The sequence below is a fragment of the Oncorhynchus mykiss genome, chromosome 20 (assembly GCF_057628025.1).
Source record: "Oncorhynchus mykiss isolate SJ-2025 chromosome 20, ASM5762802v1, whole genome shotgun sequence".
NCBI classification, from domain to species: Eukaryota; Metazoa; Chordata; class Actinopteri; order Salmoniformes; family Salmonidae; genus Oncorhynchus; species Oncorhynchus mykiss.
The window spans coordinates 15,308,450-15,333,685 of NC_143041.1; the positions used below are offsets into that span (position 1 = coordinate 15,308,450).

Sequence of the window (25,236 nt, forward strand, 5' to 3'; positions counted from 1 at the left end):
ATATATGTGAATACCCCGCTCCAGGCTGTGTATATTTTGGTATCGATGAACACTTTCTTGGTTAATACATGATTCCGAATGTGTTATTTCATAGTTTTGATGTCTTCACTACTATTCTACAATGTAGAAAATAGTAAAAAATAAAGAAAAACTCTATAATGAGATGGTGTGTCCAAACTTTTGACTGCTACTGTATATACTGTATACACACACACACACACACACACGTACACTCACACACATACATGCATGCACATAAACACGCACACAAACATTCACAAACACACACACACAAAAACACAAACACGGTGGAAAAATAAGAAAGCTGCATGTTATTTTGATTTAGCTAAACAGGAATTTAGGACTTTTGAGAAATGGGGGTGGAATAAGAATGTAGTTTTGCTTACCACTCTATTTCTTTGTGTTCTCTGTGTGCACAGCAACATGCTGTGTGAGGGATTAGAGATAGATTTAGAACCCAGTAGCTACAGAGGATGATACTGAACTCCAGGCATGATAAACTGGCTGTGGTTGGAGTTTGTTTCACTGGGCACAAGCATGGCCTCATGCTGGTTCAAGCCCAACATGGTCAACACTGCTGCACACACAGATACACTCTGTCACCTTGGGCGTGTGTGTGTGTGTGTGTGTGTGTACCCACAGATGACGGCGTTCTGTGTGTTTGCATGCATTTGTGTCTGTGTGTGTTTACACTGCTATTCTGTCACTCAAGGGCAGAGAGAGACAGAGCAGCTGAAGGTTAAAGAGATGAGAGATGATGGGACCGTGTTTTTGTCATTGGCAGTAAAGTTAAGAAATTGCTTTATTTAACTAGGCAAGTCAGTTAAGAACAAATTCTGATTTTACAATGACGGCCTACCCCGGCCAAACCCTCCGCAAACCCGGACGACGCTGGGCCAATTGTACACCACCCTATGGGACTTGTGATACAGCCTGGGATCGAACCAGGGTCTGTAGTTATACCTCAAAGCACTGACATGCAGTGCCTTAGACCGCTCTGCCACTTGGGAGCTGAAATTAGGTTCCTCAACGGTTTTTGGGGGAAGGAGATGGTTCTATGTGGAACCATATTGATCCAAAGAACCCTTTGAGACCTTCAATGGTTCTTTCTAGCTCAAACAAGGGTTATTTTAAAACATAGGGGCGGCAGCTCATTATAACATTACGGGGCGTGAATTGTCTATAGTGCTTTTTGTGCATCCGTGAGTGAGAGTGTCTTTCCAGTTTATCTAATCTGTTGTGCTATACTATTAATTTACAGCTGACTATGGCCAGTAGCAGTATTTTGTAACACACTCATATATGGTTTTGTGGCACGTGAGAATGATCACCTTAGTCGGTAATTCTCTTCTCAGGGACCCCCAGCAGTTCCAGAGCTAGCACACCTGATTCATTTTGTTAAACCTACAGAATACAATATAGTATGGCTGTTAATCCAGAATAAAAAAACTTGATTGCTCTACAAAGTACCTTTGAAATTGAGAAAGGATCTTTGTAGAACAGTAAATGTGTTTTTATATACCATGCACCCGCTAGTGGTTGAAAGGTTGTCGGCGTTCCAAAGATATAGTATGGTACTGTATTCTGTGGGGTGGATTTAAAGTATCATTTGAAATACAGCAATTCTTTCCCCAACCACAACATTTTCCCACAAAACATTATATTTGACAGTATGTTGCAGTAAAACGAGTATTTTGTTGTTGATAATACCCCAAATTACTGTATAAATTACAGTTTTCCATTACAGTGTAGATTGAGTGTATTTGGGTGAACATAAACTTTGGTGACGTAAACCCATAGTGAATGTATTCAGGTGTTGTCTGTTGTGTGTGTGTGTGTGTGTGTGTGTGTGTGTGTGTGTGTGTGTGTGTGTGTGTGTGTGTGCGCGTGTGCGTGTGCGTGTGTGTGTGCGTGTGTGTGTGTGTGTGTGTGTTCACGCATTCTCTGGCCTTACAGGTAATATTTTTCTCATTACTTCCTAATGGCTCTTTAATTGTTGTTCTAAAGCAGGTTTTAATTGGTTTGTTAAATGTCACTTAGCGGCGTAGCCAGCAGTCCCTCCAACCTGGCGGCTGGCTTCGGGTCCTCCAGGTCTCAGGTGTTCAGGCTGATTGCCTGCTCTCAACATATCAGCGCTGCAGCCAGTCTGTGTGTGTTGGTCTTTGCGCGTGCGTGTTGTGCGTGTGTCTCCGGGAAAAAGGTCCCCCAGAATTGAATCCATATTTGACTCCACTGAATTATCCTGCTTTTATTTGATCTCTGTGTTATATCTCTAATTAACTTCCTCTGTCTTACTGCTCTCTCTCTCTCTCTCTCTCTCTCTCTCTCTCTCTCTCTCTCTCTCTCTCTCTCTCTCTCTCTCTCTCTCTCTCTCTCTCTCTCTCTCTCTCTCTCTCTCTCTCTCTCTCTCTCTCTCTCTCTCTCTCTCTCTCTCTCTCTCTCTCTCTCTCTCTCTCTCTCTCTCTCTCTCTCTCTCTCTCTCTCTCTCTCTCTCTCTCTCTCTCTCTTCGCCCACTTTCTCCATCTCTCTCAAACAGGTGGGTGTTTTATATGAGCTGTTTTATTGGTCCAACTTTTAATATAAGAGAGGGTGGTTTTAATTTCGCAACTGTGAGCTGTATAGGTGGGCGACGTGTAATACCAGCAATATAATAAACTGTACAGTCTTAAAATGTCTATATACCATGGGTAGTGGGGGGTGTTTCAGTGAAAACAAACTTGTGCAATGAGTAACACTACCTGAATGCATACAGAGGGAAAGCGTAACCAAACCAGTGACACTGGAGATCAAAGGTCTATGGAACTTTGAGGATTGTGAGGATTCTCATTTCCAACAAGAGATTCCATCTATAAATGTATGTTCATGTGACAGTCAGTACATGCCTGACCATATGTTTCTTAGGAGCCATTGGGGTCATTGGTCATTGGTCTTCAGGTCTGAAGAGCCATTGAAAAAAAGTAAGAGCCATTGAGGTAAAGTAGAGACATATCCTGCTGTCTGACAGGAAGCATAGAAGAACACCTACAGAACTGGTCAAATGTAATGTCAAAATTAGACTAAAAAAATTAGCCTAAATAGACTAAAGTAATCACTTGTCATGAGGGCCATAAACAACATCTAGTAAAGCTTATACTGCCAGAAATATTAAAATCTCACCTTTTTGGTAAATGTAGTTATAAATTGCTGAGGAGTAGTCACTTTTGAGGACACAAGCTCAGTACAGTACAAATATGATGAAAATATGAAATATATTTTCTGTGATGTATATTCTACTTTTAAAAAACGGTATAAGGCTTGAAATTACATATGCTTTCTAACGATAGTACAATCATATAATAACGTGATTTACTATATGATTTCACCTTCTTTATAACTGTAAAATGCACATATTTTCTAAAGGTCTCTCTTGATCAAAACTTCTTCCCCCACCCTGGAGAAGTCAGAGCTCAGGGATAGATGAGTTTCCCACTAGTAATTACCAGTGGAAGGGGCATTCAAGTGGTAAATACCACCTTCCCAATTGGTTATGAACGCAGCATACGGATTCCAGGCATGTGCCTTGTCAGTGGCAGTGATGGAGGGTGCATTCCTCTGCTCAGTCATTCTTGACCCATGCCAGATCTTATTCCTGGATAGGTATTTTAAGTATCAGCTAGCTACATCATATGTTATAGCAATCTGGTTGCCCATGGCAGAGTCGTCGACGTGACACGCCACCATTGGTTGATGCATGCAACGCCTGAGCAGGGGAACGTGACCATAGCGTTCAGTCAGAAGTTGATGGACAGTCGGAAGAGCGAAGGAAATAGTAGCTTCAAGTGGTGCAAGGTTTCACAGCCTGAGACACAGAGGCGGAATATATATACTCCCAAGTCCATGAGAACTATGGCTATCGCTGAATGCAAGTCATTCAGATCTACAGATCTATTTGTAAGTGAAAATGTTGGTCGGAACCGGTACCAGAACCACGCTAGTCCCCTCTTTAATAACATTCATTATCTCCATCATCATTATTATCATTAGTTTCTTTCTATCCTCCCATCCTACTCTTTATCTCTCTTCCACCATATCTGCCTCTCTCTCTCTCTTTCTTCCTCCCTCCCTGTTTCTTCCTCTCTCCTTCTCTTCCTTCCTCTCCCTCCCTCCTCCCTCCCAGTAGAGGTGTAATCATGAGCGTGATCAGTCATGCTGTTTGTCTCAGGGCTGAGTGAGGTATTACCTGAATGACAGTGCTGATTCATATCAACTCATTATAAAAACACGAAATAGAACCAGGAGCCAGAAACAGTTCTTCACTCACTCAAAGTACATTTTCAGAAAGTTAAGCGCATATGCGTGGCTTTTCCATGTAATATGTTGTGTGGCTTGATGCTTAGATCAAGATTTAGTGTATCCCTGGACTAAAAGTTACTTCAATGGATATTGGTTATTCTCCCTTGAGCATGCTGTTCAGACCAGCAGTTGGCTTAACCAGCTATGATATGTAAATACTCAGTTTGCCTATCCCATTATCTCATCTCACTATGACACCACATAGTCCATTCTCACCACTTTGACCTTGAGTGGCTGGCTGTCCAATGAGAGTGCTCCATGATGGATGGAATTGTGATGGCGATGGTAAAAGTCCAGGTTAGCGTTTTTTGTCAGGAACATCTGATTTGAACCTTAACCCTAACCTTAATAACACTGCTAACCCTAGTGCCTAAACCTAACCTAAATTAAAGCACATTTTTACAATATAGCCAATTGTGACTTTGCAGCTGGCCCATCTAGCGGAATCAGTTCTGCTTAAGGACAAGACTCATCCCAATCCATGTTGACCTGAGTTTACATAGCTGGCGATAAATCGATGTTCATTTTACTTTATGGGTTGGTTATGTAGGCTTTTACTCCAGATAATAATATGATTAGGCTATATATTCAAGCATAACAGAAAACAGAGTAGGTCAGATTTCTAGTCATTCCGTTTAATACACCTTGATCTTCAAAAATAGGACTTGGAAATATTGAATATAGATTAGCCAAACTTTTTCACCTGAGTTATAACCCAACAACTGAGGACTTGTTAGCTGACTCTGTTGTTTATGATTTTGTTGTCATGTAGGATTGACCTAATTGCTCGGGTTTGAAAATGGCATGCTTTGAGCGCTACCAAAAAGTGATATTTGCATTTGAAAAATGTGCTGCATTTGCTATAGACCTATCGTTTACGTTTTTTGTTGGTGACTCTTTGATATCTTGATCATTTGTAGCTGTTTAAGTCTATAAAAAGTGCGGCGAGTTTGAGTATGTGTCTGTTACGCTTTTTTTTATCGGCACAAATGAGATGGAGCAATAAAAGCCCTACTCCTGGTCTTCTTAAATTAAGCTCTCTTTCTCTCGCTCTCATTCTTCCTCTCTGTATATCTCTCTGTCTCTACCACTCATTATGTGCTCCCCACCCCCCACCCCCCTCTCCATCTCAGTTCTATTAGATTCTAAAGGTGCTTAATTGGCATGGGAAACATACGTTAACATTGCCAAAGCAAGTGAGATAAACCATCACAAATGAACAGTTAACATTAAACACACAAAAGTTTCAAAAGAGAAAGACTATTGAAATGTTGAACTATTACCTATGTACAAAAACAAGCACAAAAAAATGAGTGTATTGGTCCGGACCTGTACAGGCCTTCGGTCGATACACTAAATAATATATAAAATAGCCTATAAATTAAGATAAAATAGCTCACAAACAAATTCAACTACTTGCACCTTACACAACTTCCTGGATCCACCAGCAAGCTGGCAAGTGTGCGAGAGCATGTGCTGTGTGTGCAAAAAGTAGATGCACAGTGAAATTGCAAGGGGAAATAAATAAACAGATACATTTAGGCCTAGGATATACAGTATATACTTTGGTGTTTGTTCTCTGCTGGTCACAAATATTGCTGTGATGACTGCACACATTTTGCTGCAATGATTTCACCTAACAGATACGGCGCTTGTTAAAAACCTGTTGATCCTACTTGAGACGCAGACGTCTCAAGTAGGCACCTGGAAATGCAAATGCGCTACGCTAAATGCTAAATGTACTCGTTAAAACTCAAACTTTCATTAAAACACACATACAGGGTATTGAATTAAAGCTACACTCGTTGTGAATCTAGCCAACAAGTCAGATTTTTAAAATGCTTTTCGGCGAAAGCATGAGAAGCTATTATCTGATAGCATGCAACACCCCAAAATGCCTGAAGGCGACGTAAACAAAAGAATTAGCGTAGCCGGCTCTACACAAATAGCAGAAATAAAATATAAAACATTCATTACCTTTGACGAGCTTCTTTCTTGGCACTCCTATATGCCCCATAAACATCACTATTGGGTGTTTTTTTCGATTAAATCGGTCCATATATACCCAAAATAGCCATCTATGGAAACTGTGTAATTCAGAAAAAAACATAGTTTCAAAACGCTGCGTCATTTTTTAAAATTAAAAAAGTCGACGATAAACTTTCACAAAATACTTCGAAATACTTTTGTAATCCAACTTTAGGTATTAGTAAACGTTTATAATCTATCAAAATGATCACGGGGCGATGTGTATTCAATAGCTCCACGTCTTCAAATCATGGTCGAAAATCTCTCCTCCAAAACATCCTGTCGGAGACCGGAAGAAATGGAATCTCTTTCCTTTGTTTGACCAAGAAATAACTCTCAGGAAAATGACGACAATGGCGACATCGTGTGGAATCTGTAGGAATTGCACCTATTTAATTTGGTGTCCTTTAAACAATACATGCAAGTGGCGCATGGATATTATTTTCAGCTTTCAGTGACCAGTTTTTCTTGCGCTTTTCGATGAAACACACGCTCTGTTATAGTCACAGCCGTGATTTAACCAGTTTTAGAAACTTCAGAGTGTTTTCTATCCACACATACTAATCATATGCATATACTATATTCCTGGCATGAGTAGCAGGACGCTGAAATGTTGCGCGATTTTTAACAGAATGTTCGAAAAAGGAGAGGGTAGACTTAACAGGTTATATTTGATTTGCTTTAACCTTTCTGATCTCCCCATCCCGGATCCGGGTTCGTGAATACAGACTCAAGCTCATTACCATAACGCAACGTTAACTATTCATGAAAATCGCAAATGAAATGAAATAAATATGCTAGCTCTCAAGCTTAGCCTTTTGTTAACAACACTGTCATCTCAGATTTTCAAAATATGCTTCTCAACCATTGCAAAACAAGCATTTGTGTAACAGTATTGATGGCTAACGTAGCATTTAGCATTAACATTCAGCTGGCAACATTTACACAAAAAAACAGAAAAGCATTCAAAAAAATCATTTACCTTTGAAGAACTTCAGATGTTTTCAATGAGGAGACTCTCAGATAGCAAATGTTCAGTTTTTCCTGAAAGATTATTTGTTTAGGACAAATCGCTCCGTTTTCTGCGTCACGTTTAGCTATGAAAAAAACCCTGTATCCAGGATTGTGTAAATCTATCAGCAAGCTCATTAGCATAACACAACGTTAACTATTTATGAAAATCGCAAATGAAATGAAATAAATATGCCATCTCTCAAGCTTAGCCTTTTGTAAACAACACTGTCATCTCAGATTTTCAAAATATGCTTCTCAACCATAGGAAAACAATAATTTGTGTAAAAGTAGCTAGCTAGAGTTAGCATTTCGCGTTAGCATTTAGCGTTAGCATTAGCGTTAGCATCCAGCACGCAACATTAACAAAAACATAAAAGCCTTCAAATAAAATCATTTACCTTTGAAGAACTTCTGATGTTTTCAATGAGGATACTCTCAGTTAGATAGCAGATGCTCAGTTTTTCCAAAAAGATTCCTTGTGTATTAGAAATAGCTCCGTTTTATACATCACATTTGGCCACCAAAAAAAATCCATAAATTCAGTCCTCAAAACGCAAACTTTTTTCCAAATTAACTCCATAATATCGACTGAAAACATGGCAAACGTTGTTTAGAATCAATCATCAAGGTGTTTTTCACATATCTCTTCATTGATACATCGTTCTTGGACACATGCTTTCTCCCCTGAATCAAATGGTAAAGTGGAAGCAGCTGGCAATTGCGCACCGAATTCGACGCAGGACACCAGGCGGACACTTGGGAAATGTAGTCTCTTATGGTCAATCTTCCAATGATATGCCTACAAATACGTCACAATGCTGCTAAGACCTTGGGCGAGCGACAGAAAGTGTAGGCTCATTCGTTGCGCAATCACAGCCATATAAGGAGAGAATGGAAAACAGAGCTTCAGAAATTCTGCTAATTCCTGGGTGATGCATCATCTTGGTTTCGCCTGTAGAATGAGTTCTGGGGCACTTACAGACAAAATCTTTGCAGATTCTGAAACTTCAGAGTGTTTTCTTTCCAAAACTGTCAAGAATATGCATAGTCGAGCATCTTTTCGTGACAAAATATCGCGCTTAAAACGGGAACGTTTTTTATCCAAAAATGAAATAGCGCCCCTAGAGCTCTAACAGGTTAAAATACTTTTTTGGTCCTTGTAATCTGAGTGAAATATGTGTCTCTTATATCGTTGTACATTTGGCAGGAGGTTAGGAAGTGCAACTCATAGCCTGTCTTCTCTCGAGAGCCAGGTCTGCCTCTCTCGCAATAGCAATAGTACATTGCCAATTTTCGTTTTTTGTCATCTTGAAGTTTACTGTCAGGGATAATGTCTGACCGAACGAAAACAAAACTAGATCGTCTGCATACAGCAGGAATTTAACTTCCGTATCATGCAGGGTGAGACCAGGTGCGGTGGACTGCCAATTAATTTATACATACAGTGCCTAAATTTAAAATGGATTAAATGTAGATTTATTTGTCACTGGCCTACACACAATACCCCATAATATCAAAGTGTAATTATGTTTTTCGAAATTTTTACAAATGAATGAATAGTGAAAAGCTGAAATGTTTTGAGTCAATAAGTATTCAACCCCTTTGATAGGGCAAGCCTAAATAAGTTCAGGAGTAAAATATTAAAACCTGTTATGATGATGCGAATTTTCGCAGCTTTTTGTTAAAAATCGCGCAACATTTCAAAGTCCTGCTACTCATGCCAGGAATATAGTATATGCATATGATAAGTATGTGTGGATAGAAAACACTCTGGTTAAATCGGGTTTGTGGCTATAACAGAACGTGTTTAGGAGTAAAAATCCCTGGTAAAACTGTTTACCAAAAACAAAACAAAAATATTCGTCCGCCATTCAATGAATTGTTTAAGACGAGAGAAAATATATGCGAACCCCTACAGCTTCCACACGATGTCACCATTGCTATCAATATCAGAATCATTTATCCCTGGTTACAACACGAATAGACCCCTCCCTTCTTCTGACGCACCACAGTATGTTGTGAAACTGAAAAAATGGACGATGTTTTCCAGACTTGCTGCTATCGAATACAGATCGCCCCGTGATCAATTTGATACATCATTAACGTTTATTAATACCTAAAGTTGGTTTAGAAACATCGTTTGAAGTGATTTGTAAAAGTTTATAGGCGACTTTTGTAATTTTAAAAAGTGACGTTGCGTCTTGTAAATGGACTTTTTGCAGCATCAGACTGGCCTTCAGCAAATGACATTTTGGGTATACAATGACGGATTTAATCGGGAAAAAGACCCAATTGTGATGTTTATGGGACATATAGGAGTGCCAACAAAGAAGCTCGTCCAAGGTAATGAATGTTTTATATTTTATTTTTGCGTTTTGGGTAGCGCCGGCTACCGCAAAATCTGTTGTTTACGTGTCGTGCTGGTATTTTGGGGGGTGCATGCTATCAGATAATAGCTTCTCATGCTTTCGCCGAAAAGCATTTTACAAATCTGACTTGGTGGCTAGATTCACAACGAGTGTAGCTTTAATTCAGTACCTTGCATGTGTGTTTTAATGAAAGTTTGAGATTTAACGAGTACTAAGTAAAGTACTATAGGTGGCTCTCTGAAATTTCCGCTGAGCTATCCCTGTGCAGGGACCACCTCCATATTAATGTACTTAACAAGTCACATATTAAGTTACATGGACTCATTATTTGTGAAATAATAGTGTATAATTAACATGATTTTTGAATGACTACCACATCTCTGTACCCCACACATACAATTATCTATAAGGTCCCTCAGTTGAGCAGTGAGTTTCACAGAGATTCAACCACAATACCTTGCAAAGAAGGGCACCTATTTGTAAAAGTAAATACTGTTATTGAATATCCATTTGAGAATGGTGAAGTTATTAATGACACTTTGGGTGGTATCAACCCACTCAGTCACTAAAATATGCCGACGTCCTTCCTAACTCAGTTACCATAGAGGAAGGAAACAATTTGGGGATTTCACCATTAGGCCAATGGTGACTTTAAAACAGTTACAGAGTTTAATGGCTGTGATAGGAGAAAACTGTGGATGGAACAACATTGTAGTTACAGTACTCCACATTACTAACCTAACTGACAGAGTGAAAAGGAGTCATGTACAGAATAAAATATTCCAAAACGTGAATCCTGTTTGCAACAAGGCACTAAAGTAAGCAAAAAATCTAACTTTTTTTACAACATGTTATGTTTGGGGCAAATCCAACTGAACACATTACTGAGTACCACTCTCCATAGGCTTAAGCATAGTGGTGGCTGCATCATGTTATTGGTATGCATGCAATCATGAAATGGTGAGCTTTTCAGGAAAAAAATGTCATGGAATGGCACAGTCAACACCCTAAAGGAAAACCTGATTCAGTCCGCTTTCCACCAGACACTGGGAGATGGATGCATCTTTCAGCAGGACAATAACCTGAAACATAAGACCCTATCAGGAATCAGGGTAAGCCCCAAGTGCAGACTGTGTGAAGTAACAATGTTTATTGTAACCACAGGGGCAGGCAGGTTCAGGGTCAGGTCATCCAGAGGTGGAGCAAAGGTACAGGACGGCAGGACGGCTCTGGGTCAGAGACAGGCAGAGGTCAGACGGGCGGGTACAAGCTCAGGACAGGCAAAGTTCAAAAACCAGGAGGACGAGAAAAAGAGAGACTAGGGAACAACAGGAGTTGAGACAAACCACTGGTAGACTTGAACAAACAAGATGAACTGGCAACAGACAGAAAACACAGGAATAAATACACAGGGGATAATGGGAAAGATGGGCGACACCTGGAGGGGAAGGGAGACAAGCACAATGACAGGTGAAACAGATCAGGGCGTGACAGACCCCAAAATACACTGGAGTTGCTTACCAAGAAGACAGTGAATGTTACAGATTTGACTTAAATCTGCTTGAAAATCTATGGCAAGAACTGAAAATGGTTGTCTAGCAATGCTCAACAAGCTTAAATAATTATTAAAAGAATATGGGCATATGTTGCAGAATCCAGGTGTTGAAAGATGTTGAAGACTTACCCAGAAAAACTCACAGCCTCAATTGCTACCAAAGGTGATTCTAACATGTATTGACTCAGGGGGTAGAATACGTATCTAATCAAGATATATTAGTGTTATACAGTGCATTCAGAAAGTATTCAGACCCCTTCACCTTTTCCCCGTTTTGTTATGTTACAGCCTTATTCTAAAATTGATTAAATACATGGTTACCCTCATCAATCTACACACAATATCCATAATGATGAAGTGAAAACAGGTTTTTAAACATTTTTGCAAATATATTTCAAAAATAACTTAAATACATTTACATAACTATTCAGACCCTTTGCTATGACAATCAAAATTGAGCTCAGGTGCATCCAGTTTCCATTGATCACCGTTGAGATTGTCCAAAACTTGATTGGAGTCCACCTGTGGTAAATTCAATTGATTGGTCCTGATTTAAAAAGGCACACACGTGTCTACATAAGGTCCCACAGTTGACAGTGCATGTCAGAGCAAAAACCAAGCCATGAGGTCGAGGGAATTGTCCGTAGAGCGCTGAGACAGGATTGTGTTGAGGCACAGGTCTGGGGAAGGGTACCAAAATATTTATGTGGCATTCAAGGTCCCCAAGAACACAGTGGCCTCCATTATTCTTAAATTGAGGATGTTTGGAACCACCAAGACTCTGAATGCCAAGCGCCACATCTGGAGGACACCTGGCACCATCCCTACGGTGAATCATGGTGGTGGCAGCATCATGCTGTGGGGATGTTTTTCAGTGGCAGGGACTGGAAGACTAGTCAGGACCGAGGAAAAGATTAACGGAGCAAAGTACAGAGAGATCCTTGATGAAAAGCACACAGCCAATACAATGCAGGAGTGGCTTCAGGACAAGTCTCTGAAGGTCCTTGAGTGGCCCAGCCAGAGCTCGGACTTGAAACCGATTGAACATCTCTGGTAAAGACCTGAAAATAGCTCTGCAGCAATGCTCCCCATCCAACCTGACAGGGATTGAGAGGATCTGCAGAGAAGAATGGAATAAACTCCCCAAGACTCGAGGCTGTTATCACTGCCAAACGTGCTTCAAAAAAGTACTCAGTAAAGGGTCTGAAAACTCATGTAAATGTGGTATTTATGTTATATATTTGCAAATAAAAGTCAACTGTTTTGATTTGTCATGATGGGGTATTGTGTGTAGATTGGTGAGAGGGGGAAACTATTTAATCCATTTTCTAATAAGGATGTAACGTAACAAAATGTGGAAAAAGTCAAGGGGTATGAACACTTTCTGAATGCACAGTGTGTATATACAGTTGAAGTCGGAAGTTTACATACACCTTAGCCAAATACATTTAAACCCAGTTTAACAATTCCCAACATTTAATCCTAGTAAAAAGTCCCTGTCTCAGGTCAGTTAGGATCCCCACTTTATTTTAAGAATAATATAATAATAATAGAGGGAATTATTTATTTCTTGTTTTCTTTCTTTCATCACATTCCCAGTGGGGCAAAAGTTTAGAAATACTCAAATAGTATTTGGCAGCATTGCCTTTAAATTGTTTAACTTGGGTCAAATGTTTCAGGTAGCCTTCCACACGCTTCCCACAACAAGTTGGGTGAATTTTGGCTCATTCCTCCTGACAGAGATGGAGTAACTGAGTCAGGTTTGTAGGCCTCCTTGTCCGCACACGCTTTGGTTCTGCCCAAAAATGTTATTTTGGATTGAGGTCAGGGCTTGTGATGGCCACACCAATAGCTTGACTTTGTTGTCCTTAAGCCATTTTGCGACAACTTTGGAAGTATGGTTGGGGTCATTGTCTATTTGCAAGACCCATTTGCAACCAAGCTTTAACTTCCTGACTGATGTCTTGAGATGTTGCTTCAATGTATCCACATAATTTTCCTCCCTCGTGATGCCATCTATTTTGTGAAGTGCACCAGTCCCTCCTGCAGCAAAGTACACCCACAACATGATGCTGCCACCCGTGCTTCACGGTTGGGATGGTGTTCTTCGTCTTGCAAGCATCCCCCCTTTTCCTCCAAACATAACGATGGTCGTTATGGCCAAACTGTTATATTTTTGTTTCATCAGACCAGAGGACATTTCTCAAAAAAAATTGATCTTTGTCCCCATGTGCAGCTAAAAAAACATAGTCTGGCTTATTTATGGCAGTTTTGGAGCAGTGGCTTCTTCCTTGCTGAGCAGCCTTTCAGGTTATGTCGATATAGGACTTGTTTTACTGTGGATATAGATACTTTGGTACCTGTTTCCTGCAGCATCTTCCCACGGTCCTTTGTTTTTGTTCTGTAATTGATTTGCACTTTTCGTACCAAAGTACGTTCATCTCTATGACACAGAATGCATCTCCTTCCTGAGCGGTATGACGGCTGCGTGGTCCCATGGTGTTTATACTTGTGTACTATTGTTTGTACAGATGAACGCGGTACCTTCAGGCGTTTGGAAATTGTTCCCAAGGATGAACCAGACTTGTGGTCTACAATTTTTTTTCTGTGGTCTTGGCTGAGTTCTTTGGATTTTCCCATGATGTCAAGCAAAGAGGCACTGCGTTTGAAGGTAGGCCTTGAAGTACATCCACAAGTACACTTTCAATTGACTCAAATGATGTCAATTAGCCTATGAGAAGCTTCTAAAGCCATGACATAATTTTCTGGAATTTTCCAAGATGTTCAAGGCACAGTCAATTTAGTGTACGTATACTTCTGACCCACTGGAAATGTGATACATTGAATTATAAGTGAAAAAATCTGTCTGTAAACAATTGTTGGAAAAATTACTTGCACAAAGTAGATGTCCTAACCAACATGCCAAAACTATAGTTTGTTAACAAGAAATGTGTGGAGTGGTTGGAAAAACTAGTTTTAATGACTGCAACCTAAGTGTATCTAAACTTCCGACTTCAATTGTATATGTTCACTGGTACTGTGTATGTATGTAGGTATACAGTTCCAGTCAATTGTTTAGACACCCCTACTCATTACTGGCTTTTTCTTTATTTTTACTATTTTCTACATTGTAGAATAAGAGTGAAGATATCAAAACTATGAAACACATATGGAATCATGTAGTAACCAAAAAATTGAGTTTATATTTCAGATTCTTCAAAGTAGCCACCCTTTGCCTTGACACCTTTGCACACTGTTAGCATTCTCTCGACCAGCTTCATGAGGTAGTCACCTGGAATGCATTTCAATTAACAGGTGTACCTTGTTCATTTTGTGTTGTGACAAGGACGGGGTTGAATTAAGAAAGCCTTATTTGGTAAAAGACCAAGCCCATATTATGTCAAGAACAGCTCAAATAAGCAAAGCGAAATGACAGTCCATCGTTACTCTAAAACATAAGGTCAGTCAATGCGGAACATTCAAGAACTTTTAACGTTTTTTTAAGTGCAGTCGAAAAAACCATCAAGTGCTATGATGAAACTGGCTCTCATGAGGACTGCCACAGGAAAGGAAGAGCCAGCGTTACATCCCCTCCAGAGGATAAGTTAATTAGAGTTACCAGCCTCAGAAATAGCAGCCCAAATAAATACTTCACGGAGTTCAAGTAACAGACGCATCTCAACATCAACTGTTCAGAGGAGACTGCTTGAAAAAGGCATTCATGGTGAAATTGCTGCAAATAAACCACTTCTAAAGGACACCAATAAGAATAGAATACTTGCTTGTGCCAAGAAACATGAGCAATTTACATTAGACTGGTGGAAATCTGTCCTTTGGTCTGATGAGTATAAATTAGAGATGTGTGGTTCCAAACATTGTGTCTTTGCGAGATGCAGTGTAGGTGAACGAAAGATCTCCACGTGTGGTTCTCACCTTGAACAATTGAGTCGGGGGTTTGATGTTGTGGGGGTGCTTTGCTGGTGACACTGTTGGTGATTTATTTAGAATTCAAGGCACACTTAACCAGCATGGCTACCACAGCATTCTGCAGCGATACGCCATCCCATTTGGTTTGCGCTTAGTGGGACTATCATTTGTTTTCAACAGAACACTGACTCAACACACCTCCAGGCTGTGTAAGGGATATTTGACCAAGAAGGAGAGTGATGGAGTGCTGCATCAGATGACCTGGTCTCATAATCACCCGACTTCAACCCAATTGAGATGGTTTGGGATGAGTTGGACCACAGAGTGAAGGAAAAGCAGCCAACAAGCGCTCAGCATCTGTGGGACCTCCACAAATAGTGTTGGAAAAGCATTCCCGGTGAAGCTGGTTGAGTGAATGCCAAGAGTGTGCAAAGCTGTCATCAAGGAAAAGGGTGGCTACTTCGAAGAATAAACAATACATTTTTATTTGTTTGACACTTTTTTGGTTACTACACATATCCACATGTGTTATCTTTGATGTCTTCGCTATTATTCTACAACGTAGAAAATAAAAACCCTTGAATGACCAGGTGTGTCCACACTTTTGACTGGTACTGTGTGTGTATGTATAGATATATATTTTACAATGTTAGAATATTTCTTCCACTTCCACGTTACGGAGTATTTTGTGTAGATCGTTGACCAAAAATGAGAATTAAATACATTTTAATCCCACTTTCCAACATGTGGAAACAGTTAAGGGTGGAAAAATGTAAAGGTTGTGAATAATGTCTGAAGGCACTTAAATAGAGTTGTGCTTAGGCTACAAACCTGTATAATGTATAATAGTACAATGTACCTTCCTCAGGTTACTGTTCACATCGACACATCTGTTATTTCTGGGTTAAACATTTTGTGTTAATCTCTTAGAGATAGGGGATATGAGTCCTTTATTCCAAATCTCATGGAAATACCCTACACTTAATGTTAGAGTGAAACATTTTAAGATAGTCAATTAGAATTTTTCACAACTGTGTTCAATCATCACGTTTAAGATGCCATCGGGATCACAGGATTTTTTTGTCTTTGAGTGACGGAATTTTTGTCCTTAATTCCTTTTCAGTAATGTTCCTATCCACAGTTTCTATGTGAGTAAAGTCATACTGTATAAAAATAAATCACGACAGCTGTGATAGAAACTTGAAACCCCACTATATTTTATAAATGCCGGCAGATCATTTGTTCGTTCGAAACGGAGGGATCTTTTTGCGTCTGTAAAATTAATAATGTGACAAATGACAGTGGAAACGACTCTAATTTATGATGAACTTCACAGGCTGGTGAAAGTGCATGGTATGAGTTTTATGCTCCTGTCTAATAAATGTCAAGGGTCTATCCATAATCTGTTCATGTAGACAAGCCTACCCACAGAGCATACCCGAGCTGTATCTGCGAACTGTTCGCTAGACCGCAAGTGCCAACACAGAGTAGGCAATTTTGCTATTTAACACAACAGCTTTTGTGCCAAAACTATGGGTGGAGTTGAAAATGCAAGAGAAACACATTGAACTTTCAATTTTTAATTTTGTGAAAATTTAAACAAATTCTAAATTTCATTTTGTGTGCACTCCAATATCAGGTATTGATTTTATCTGCAACAAGTCAGTTTGGTGGAAACATACAACTAGTGTATGTTCGCCAATTGTGTAAAATCGCCAATTGGATGGAAACCTACCTAGTGACGGGGAAATCTAGTGCATTCTTTTATGATCAATTCCAATTTCTGCTATTTGTCATGGATATCTTTGGTCTCTTGTGTTGTGCCTTCTGGGGGTGGGGGGGGGGGGACGTAGGACGTATTCATATGATTAAATCCATTATATAGTTGTCACCCTGTGTGTTGGATTAAGGTCACCACATACCGGCACTTTACCTTGGGCTTGAAAATGACATATCTGTAACTTAAGGAGATATCTTCTCTCCCACTCCCTCTCCCATATCTCCATAGTGTAATCTAGTTAGCCATCAGCCCCTCTGGTTAGTTAATCCGTTTTAGAGGGCACAAAGGGATGGGGCCTGGGGGTGGGGGGGTGTTGGTGGTTGTGTTTTTGGCGGTTGCCCCATTGTCTCCCATCTGTCCTATAGTGCTCTGTGTGTGTGTGCCTGTGCATGTTTGTGTGTGTGGGGGATTAGATAATTTGAGTAGACCAAGATGACAGTGGGGAGTCAGATGTTTAGCAGCTCTCATATGTGTTTAAGGGGATGTGTGTGTGTGTGCGCGTGTGCGCGTGTGCGTGTGTGTGAGTGTATGCTTGTGCTGCCCATTATTACCTTCAAAATGTCATCCTGTGATGATTTTGCAAAATGTTAGGTTTCACAACATATTAAGCTTTTGTCAATACATTGCAGTCAATGGGAACATTTGAGCATCACCAAATTGATGCTTATGTCAATGGGTTGCACCAAATGTATGCTTATGCCAATGCATTGCACTCAACGAGAAAAGATGACGTCACAGTCAATACATTGCATTCAATGGGAAAAGATGAGCTTCACAGTGTTTGATGCATATGTCAATACATTGCATTAAGTGGGAAAAGATGACCTCACAGTGGTTAGCGCTTATATTAATACATTGCATTCTATGTCAAAAGATGTGCATCATAGTGTTGATGCTTTTGTCAATACATTGCATTCAATGGGGAAAGAATATTGTCACAGGGTTGATGCCTAAATGAATACATTGCATTCAAAGGTGGGAAGATTATCCTCACAGTGTTGATGCCTAGAGAAAGGCATGACGGACATGAAGCCTAAGTGGATACATTGCCTTCCTGAAGACAAATAACGTATATGAAATGCTTCAGTCTGGTTTTAGACCCCATCATAGCACTGAGACTGTACTTGTGAAATTACCAAGACCAAAGCTCTGCATCTGTCCTCGTGCGCCTAGATCTTAGGGCTGTTTTTGATACCATCAATCACCACATTCTTTTTGGAGAGATTAGAAACCCTAATTGGTATATACGGACAAGTTCTTCCCTGGTTTAGATCTTATCTGTCGTAAAGATATATGTTAGTCTCTGTGGATGGTTTGTCCTTTGACAAATCAATTGTAAGTTTCGGCCTTCCTCAAGGTTCCGTTTAAGGACCACTATTGTTTTCACTATGTATTCTACCTGTTGTTGATGTCATTCGGAAACACAATGTCAACTTTCACTGCGATGTGGATGACACACAGTAGTAGATTTCAATTAAACATGGTGAAGCCCCAAAGCTTGTGTTTCAGACATAAGGAAGTAGATGGTGGCAAATGTGTTACTTTCAAACTTGGACAAAACAAAGATGCTATCTCTAGGTCCCAAGAAACAAAGAGATCTGCTGTTGGTTTCTGGCAATTAATCTTGATGCTTGTTGTCACGAGTCCGACCGAGGGTGTTTCCCTTTCCCGGGCAGGTGGCGCTCGGCGGTCGTCGTCACCGGCCTATTAGCTGCCACTGATTGTTTTTCCTCCCCCTCCTTGTATGTTGAGTGGTAGCACCTGTGTATGTTTAATTAGTTTGTCTTTATTAGACAGCCTGGTTGTTGTGCGGGATTATTTCTATGTAACCTTTGGCTCTGTGGTATAGGCACGTGTAGTGCCCGGTCGGGATTGTTTCCCATTGTACATTTTGATTCCCTGTGTTTTGGGAACGTAACTTTTGTGAGCACCCTGTGGTGCGTTGGTGCGATTAAAAGACGCGCAGCATTGAACTCTCTGTCTCCTGCATTTGAATCCACACCCACGACACCCGGAGCATTACAGAATCTCGCACCTATCAAATTGAATGGAGTCAGCAGGAGCAGCAGCCAACCCTCTCCCATCGATGGAGGAACGGGTTCTCCACCACACCACCGTCCTTCATCGGATCGGATCCGCGATGGATCAAGTGATGGAGAGAATGGACAGATGGGAGAGGAGTGGGCTCTTCTCTCCACCTTCGGCACCCACGGTTCCAGACTCCCCATCTCCCGACTCCAGCACACTCCGTCTGACGCTACCGAGGGCTTATGATGGAGCGGCGGCGGGTTGCCAGGAGTTTCTGCCTCAGCTGGAGCTATGACTGGCCACCATCAGACCCACTCCCTCAGGAGCAGAGAGGGTGAGTGTCCTCATCTCCTGCCTCACGGGTCGTGCCCTGGAGTGGGCGAACGCAGTCTGGAATGGCCCAGACTCAGCGCGGGAGCACTACCCAGAGTTTTCCCGCCGCTTCCGTGCCGTGTTTGATCACCCTCTAGACGGCCAAGCGGCGGGAGAACGACTATTTCACCTCAGGCAGGAGAGGAAGAGCGCCCAGGATTACGCGCTGGAGTTCCGGACCTTGGCAGCCGGATCTGGGTGGAACGACAGGGCCCTTATGGACCACTACAGGTGTAGTCTCCGAGAGGACGTCCGCCGGGAGTTAGCGTGTCGGGACACCACTCTGTCACTGGATCAGCTGATTGACATGTCCATTCGACTGGATAATCTGCTGGCTGCCCGCAGGTGTTCAGAGAGGGTCCTGTGCGTTCCACCACCCAGCCCCTCCGCTCCCATTCCGATGGAGTTGGGAGGGGCTGCGCCGAGGGGTACCGGAGGAGGAGGCCTTCCCTGCACCAACTGTGGTCGGAGAGGATACACGTCTGATCGGTGCTGGGGGGGTCCGTCTGGGAGTAGAGATGGCAGGCGGAACGCTTCTCGGTCACCCCAGGTGAGTCAGCATCAAACTCACCCAGAACCCCCTGTTGGCCACATGTTTGTCTTAACTTTTTTCCTTCACTTTTTTCCCTCTTCCCAGCATAGGGCGCTAGTTAATTCAGGCGCAGCTGGGAACTTTATGGATCGCGGACTCGCCCTTAAGTTAGGGGTTCCGCTGGTGCCGATAGATTCTCCTTTCCCCGTGCACTCCCTAGATAGCCGGCCATTAGGGTCAGAGATGGTCAGGGAGACCACGGTCCCACTGGACATGGTGACGCAGGGGAATCATAGGGAGCGTATCAGTTTCTTTATTATTGATTCGCCTGCGTTTCCAGTGGTGCTGGGGACTCCCTGGCTGGCCCGGCACAATCCTAAAATTTCGTGGAGACAGGGGGTTCTCCAGGGATGGTCAGAGGAGTGTTCTGGAAGGTGTTTGGGAGTTTCCATCGGTGCCACGTCGGTGGAGAGTCCAGACCAGGGTTCCACGGTGTGCATTCCCCCCGAGTATGCCGATTTGGCAATCGCTTTCAGTAAAGTGAAAGCGACTAAATGACCACCTTATCGACCGGGAAGGGATTGTACGATAGATCTCCAGGTAGACGCTGCGCTTCCCAAGAGTCACGTGTACCCGCTGTCCCAGGAGGAGACGTTTGCAATGGAGACATATGTCACGGAGGCGCTGGGACAGGGGTACATTCGGTCCTCCATTTCACCCGTCTCCTCAAGTTTCTTTTTTGTGAGGAAAAAGGAGGGAGGCTTGCGTCCGTGTATCGATTATAGAGGTCTAAACGCCATCACAGTGGGGTATAGTTACCCTCTACCTCTTATCGCTACGGCGGTGGAATCGTTCCACGGAGCGCAGTTCTTCACAAAACTGGATCTCAGGAGCGCGTATAGTTTGGTGCGTATTCGGAAGGGAGACGAGTGGAAAACCGCATTTAGTACTACATCAGACCACTATGAGTACCTCATCATGCCGTATGGGTTAAAGAATGCTCCAGACGTTTTCCAATCCTTTGTAGACGAGATTCTCAGGGACCTGTTCGGGCAGGGAGGGGTGGTTTATATCGATGACAGTCTGATCTACTCGGCCACTCACACCGCGCATGTGTCTCTGGTGTGCAAGGTGCTTGGTAGACTGCTGGAGCATAACCTATACGTCAAGGCTGAGAAATGCGTGTTCTCTAAACGAGCCGTCTCTTTTCTGGGATATCGCATTTCCACCTCGGGGGTAGTGATGGAGGGTGACCGCATTAGGGCCGTGCGTAATTGGCCGACTCCGACCACGGTAAAGGAGGTGCAGCGGTTTCTGGGTTTTGCCAACTACTACCGGAGGTTTATTCGGGGTTTTGGCCAGGTAGCGGCTCCCATCACCTCACTGCTGAAGGGGGGCCCGGTGCGTTTGCAGTGGACAGCAGAGGCGGACGGAGCATTCAACAAGTTGAAGGCGCTGTTTACTGATGCGCCCGTGTTGGCGCATCCGGACCCCTCTCTAGCATTCATAGTGGAGGTGGACGCGTCCGAGGCTGGGGTGGGTGCCGTGCTATCACGCCACCAAAACTCCGCCCCTGCGCTTTCTTCTCAAGGAAGCTCAGCCCAGCGGAGCGTAACTATGATGTGGGGGACCGGGAGTTGCTAGCGGTGGTTAGAGCTCTGAAGGTATGGAGACACTGGCTTGAGGGGGCTAAACACCCCTTTCTCATCTGGACCGACCACCAGAATCTGGAGTATATTCGGGCAGCTAGGAGACTTAACCCAAGTCAGGCAAGGTGGGCCATGTTCTTCACCCGGTTCCGATTTACTTTGTCTTATAGACCGGGCTCCCAGAACGTGAAGGCTGACGCACTGTCCCGCCTTTATGACACGGAGGATGGGTCCACCGAACCTACTCCCATCCTTCCCACCTCGAAGCTGGTAGCCCCAGTTGTATGGGAGGTGGACTCGGACATCGAGCGGGCGTTACGGGCTGAACCCGCGCCTCCTCAGTGTCCAGCGGGGCGAAGGTACGTGCCGCTTGGTGTTCGGGACAAACTGATTCGGTGGGCTCACGTCCTACCCTCCTCGGGTCACCCTGGGGTGACGAGGACAGTGGGGCGCCTTCAGGGGAGGTATTGGTGGACTACGTTGGCTAAGGACGTTAAGGGTTATGTCTCCTCCTGTTCAGTGTGCGCTCAGAGTAAGGCTCCTAGGCACCTTCCTAGAGGGAAGCTACAACCCCTCCCTGTTCCACAGCGGCCATGGTCACATCTGTCCATAGATTTCCTAACCGATCTCCCGCCGTCTCAGGGGAACACCACGGTTCTGGTGATTGTGGATCGGTTCTCTAAGTCCTGCCGTCTCCTCCCGTTGCCCGGTATCCCTACAGCCCTACAGACTGCGGAGGCGTTATTCACCCATGTCTTCCGGCACTACGGGGTGCCGGAGGACATTGTTTCTGATCGGGGCCCCCAATTCACGTCCCGGTATGGAGAGCATTCATGGAACGCTTGGGGGTCTCTGTCAGCCTGACCTCCGGTTATCACCCCGAGAGTAATGGGCAGGTGGAGAGAGTGAACCAGGAGGTGGGTAGGTTTCTGCGGTCGTATTGCCAGGATCGGCCAGGGGAGTGGGCACGATACATTCCCTGGGCTGAAATGGCTCAGAACTCACTACGCCACTCCTCTACTAACGTGTCCCCTTTTCAGTGTGTGTTGGGGTACCAGCCGGTCCTGGCACCATGGCATCCGAGCCAGACCGAGGCTCCTGCGGTGGAGGAATGGGTACAGCGCTCCAAGGAGACCTGGAGGGCCGTCCAGGAATCTCTACGACAAGCGAGTGGACGGCAGAAGAGGAGTGCTGACCGCCACCGCAGTGAGGCCCCCGTGTTTGTACCGGGGGACAGGGTCTGGCTCTCGACCCGAAACCTACCTCTCCGCTTGCCCTGCCGGAAGCTGGGTCCGCAGTGTGTAGGGCCCTTTAAAGTCCTGAGGAGGATAAACGAGGTGTGTTATCGATTACAACTCCCTTCCTATTATCGTATTAACCCCTCGTTTCATGTGTCTCTCCTCAGGCCGGTGGTAGCTGGTCCCCTGCAGGACAATGAGGTACCGGAGGTCCCTCCCCCCCCGCTGGACATCGAGGGGTCCCTGGCGTACACGATCCGGGCCATTCTGGACTCAAGACGCCGGGTGAGAGGCCTGCAGTACCTCGTGAACTGGGAGGGGTACGGTCCGGAGGAGAGGTGCTGGGTACCGGTGGGGGACATCTTGGATCCCTCCATGTTGAGGGATTTCCATCGCCTCCATCCGGATCGCCCTGCACCTCGTCCTCCGGGGCGACCTCGAGGCCGGTGTCGGCGCGCTGCGGGAGCCGCGCGTCAGGGGGGGGTACTGTCACGAGTCCGACCGAGGGTGTTTCCCTTTCCCGGGCAGGTGGCGCTCGGCGGTCGTCGTCACCGGCCTATTAGCTGCCACTGATTGTTTTTCCTCCCCCTCCTTGTATGTTGAGTGGTAGCACCTGTGTATGTTTAATTAGTTTGTCTTTATTAGACAGCCGGCCCGCCTGGTTGTTGTGCGGGATTATTTCTATGTAACCTTCGGCTCTGTGGTATAGGCACGTGTAGTGCCCGGTCGGGATTGTTTCCCATTGTACATTTTGATTCCCTGTGTTTTGGGAACGTAACTTTTGTGAGCACCCTGTGGTGCGTTGGTGCGATTAAAAGACGCGCAGCATTGAACTCTCTGTCTCCTGCATTTGACTCCACACCCACGACACCCGGAGCATTACACTTGTACAGTCATCTCAAATAAAATTGTGAAGGACCTCGCTGTTACTCTGGACCCTGATCTGTCTTTCGACAATCGTATCAAGAATATTTCAAGGACAGCTTTTTTCCATCTTCTTAACAATGCAAAAATCAGAAACTTTCTGTCCAAAAATGATGCAGAAAAGCAAATCCATGCTTTTGTCACTTCTAGATTAGACTACTGCGATCCTCTACCCTCCGGCTATCTAGATGAAGCACAACATACATTTCAGTTAGTGCTAAACATGGCTGCTAGAATATTGACTAGAACCCCAAAATTGGATCAAGTAACTCAAGTGCTAGCCTCTCTACACTGGCTTCCTGATAAGGCTAGGGCTGATTTCAACGTTTTAATGCAAACCGACAGCAAAAAATCCCTGCCTTAGGTTAGTTAGGATCACGACGTTATATTAAGAATGTGAAATGTCAGAATAATTGTAGAGAGAATGATTTATTTCTGCTTTTATATCTTTCATCACATTCCCAGTGGGTCAGAAGTTTACATACACTCAATTAGTATTTGGTAGAATTGCCTTTAAATTGTTTAACTTGTGTCAAATGTTTTGGGTAGCCTTCCACAAGCTTCCCACAGTAAGTTGAGTGAATTTTGGTGTAACTGAGTCAGGTTTGTAGGCCTCCTTGCTCGCACACGCTTTTTCAGTTCTGCCCACAAATGTTCTACGGGATTGAGGTCAGGACTTTGTGATGGCCACTCCAGTACCTTGACTTTGTTGTCCTTAAGCCATTTTGCCACAACTTTGGAAGTATGCTTGGGGTCATTGTCCATTTGGAAGACTAATTTGCTCATTTGATGGCTGCGTGGTCCCATGGTGTTTATACTTGCGTACTATTGTTTGTACAGATGAATGTGGTACCTTCAGGCGTTTGGAAATTGCTCCCAAGGATGAACCAGACTTGTGGAATACTTTTGATTTTCCCATGATGTCAAGAAAAGAGGCACTGAGTTTGAAGGTAGGCCTTGAAATACATCCACAGGTACACCTCCAATTGACTCAAATGATGACAATTAGCCAATCAGAAGCTTCTAAAGCCATGTCATCATTTTCTGGAATTTCCCAAGCTGTTTAATGGCACAGTCAACCAAGTGTATGTAAACTTCTGACCCACTGGATTTGTGAAACATTGAATTTTAAGTGAAATAATCTGTCTGTAAACAATTGTTGTAAAAATGTATTGTGTCATGCACAAAGTAGATGTCTTAGCCGACTTGCCAAAACTATAGTTTGTTAACAAGAAATGTGTGGAGTTGTTGAAAAACAAGTTTTAATGACTCCAACCTAAGTGTATGTAAACTTCCAACTTCAACTGGTCATGTAAGCATCAACCACTGTGAAACTCATCTTTTCCCATTGAATACAATGTATTGACATAAGCATCAACCACTGTGAGGCTTATCGTTCCCATTAATGCAATGTATTGAAGTAAGCTTCAACAACACTGACGCTATTTTTTTTCCAATTGAATGCA

At 43.3% G+C, this 25,236-nt stretch overlaps 1 long non-coding RNA gene across 1 annotated transcript; it reads right to left on the minus strand.

Annotated features, from left to right (window-relative positions):
• Window positions 1-7,363: 7,363 nt before the first annotated feature.
• Window positions 7,364-8,524, minus strand: LOC149974408 (uncharacterized). The gene is made up of 2 exons (XR_016489537.1): window positions 7,795-8,524; window positions 7,364-7,426 (listed from the first exon to the last, which is right to left on the minus strand). It is a non-coding gene; the product is annotated as an uncharacterized LOC149974408 (long non-coding RNA).
• Between the last annotated feature and the right edge of the window lie 16,712 nt (window positions 8,525-25,236).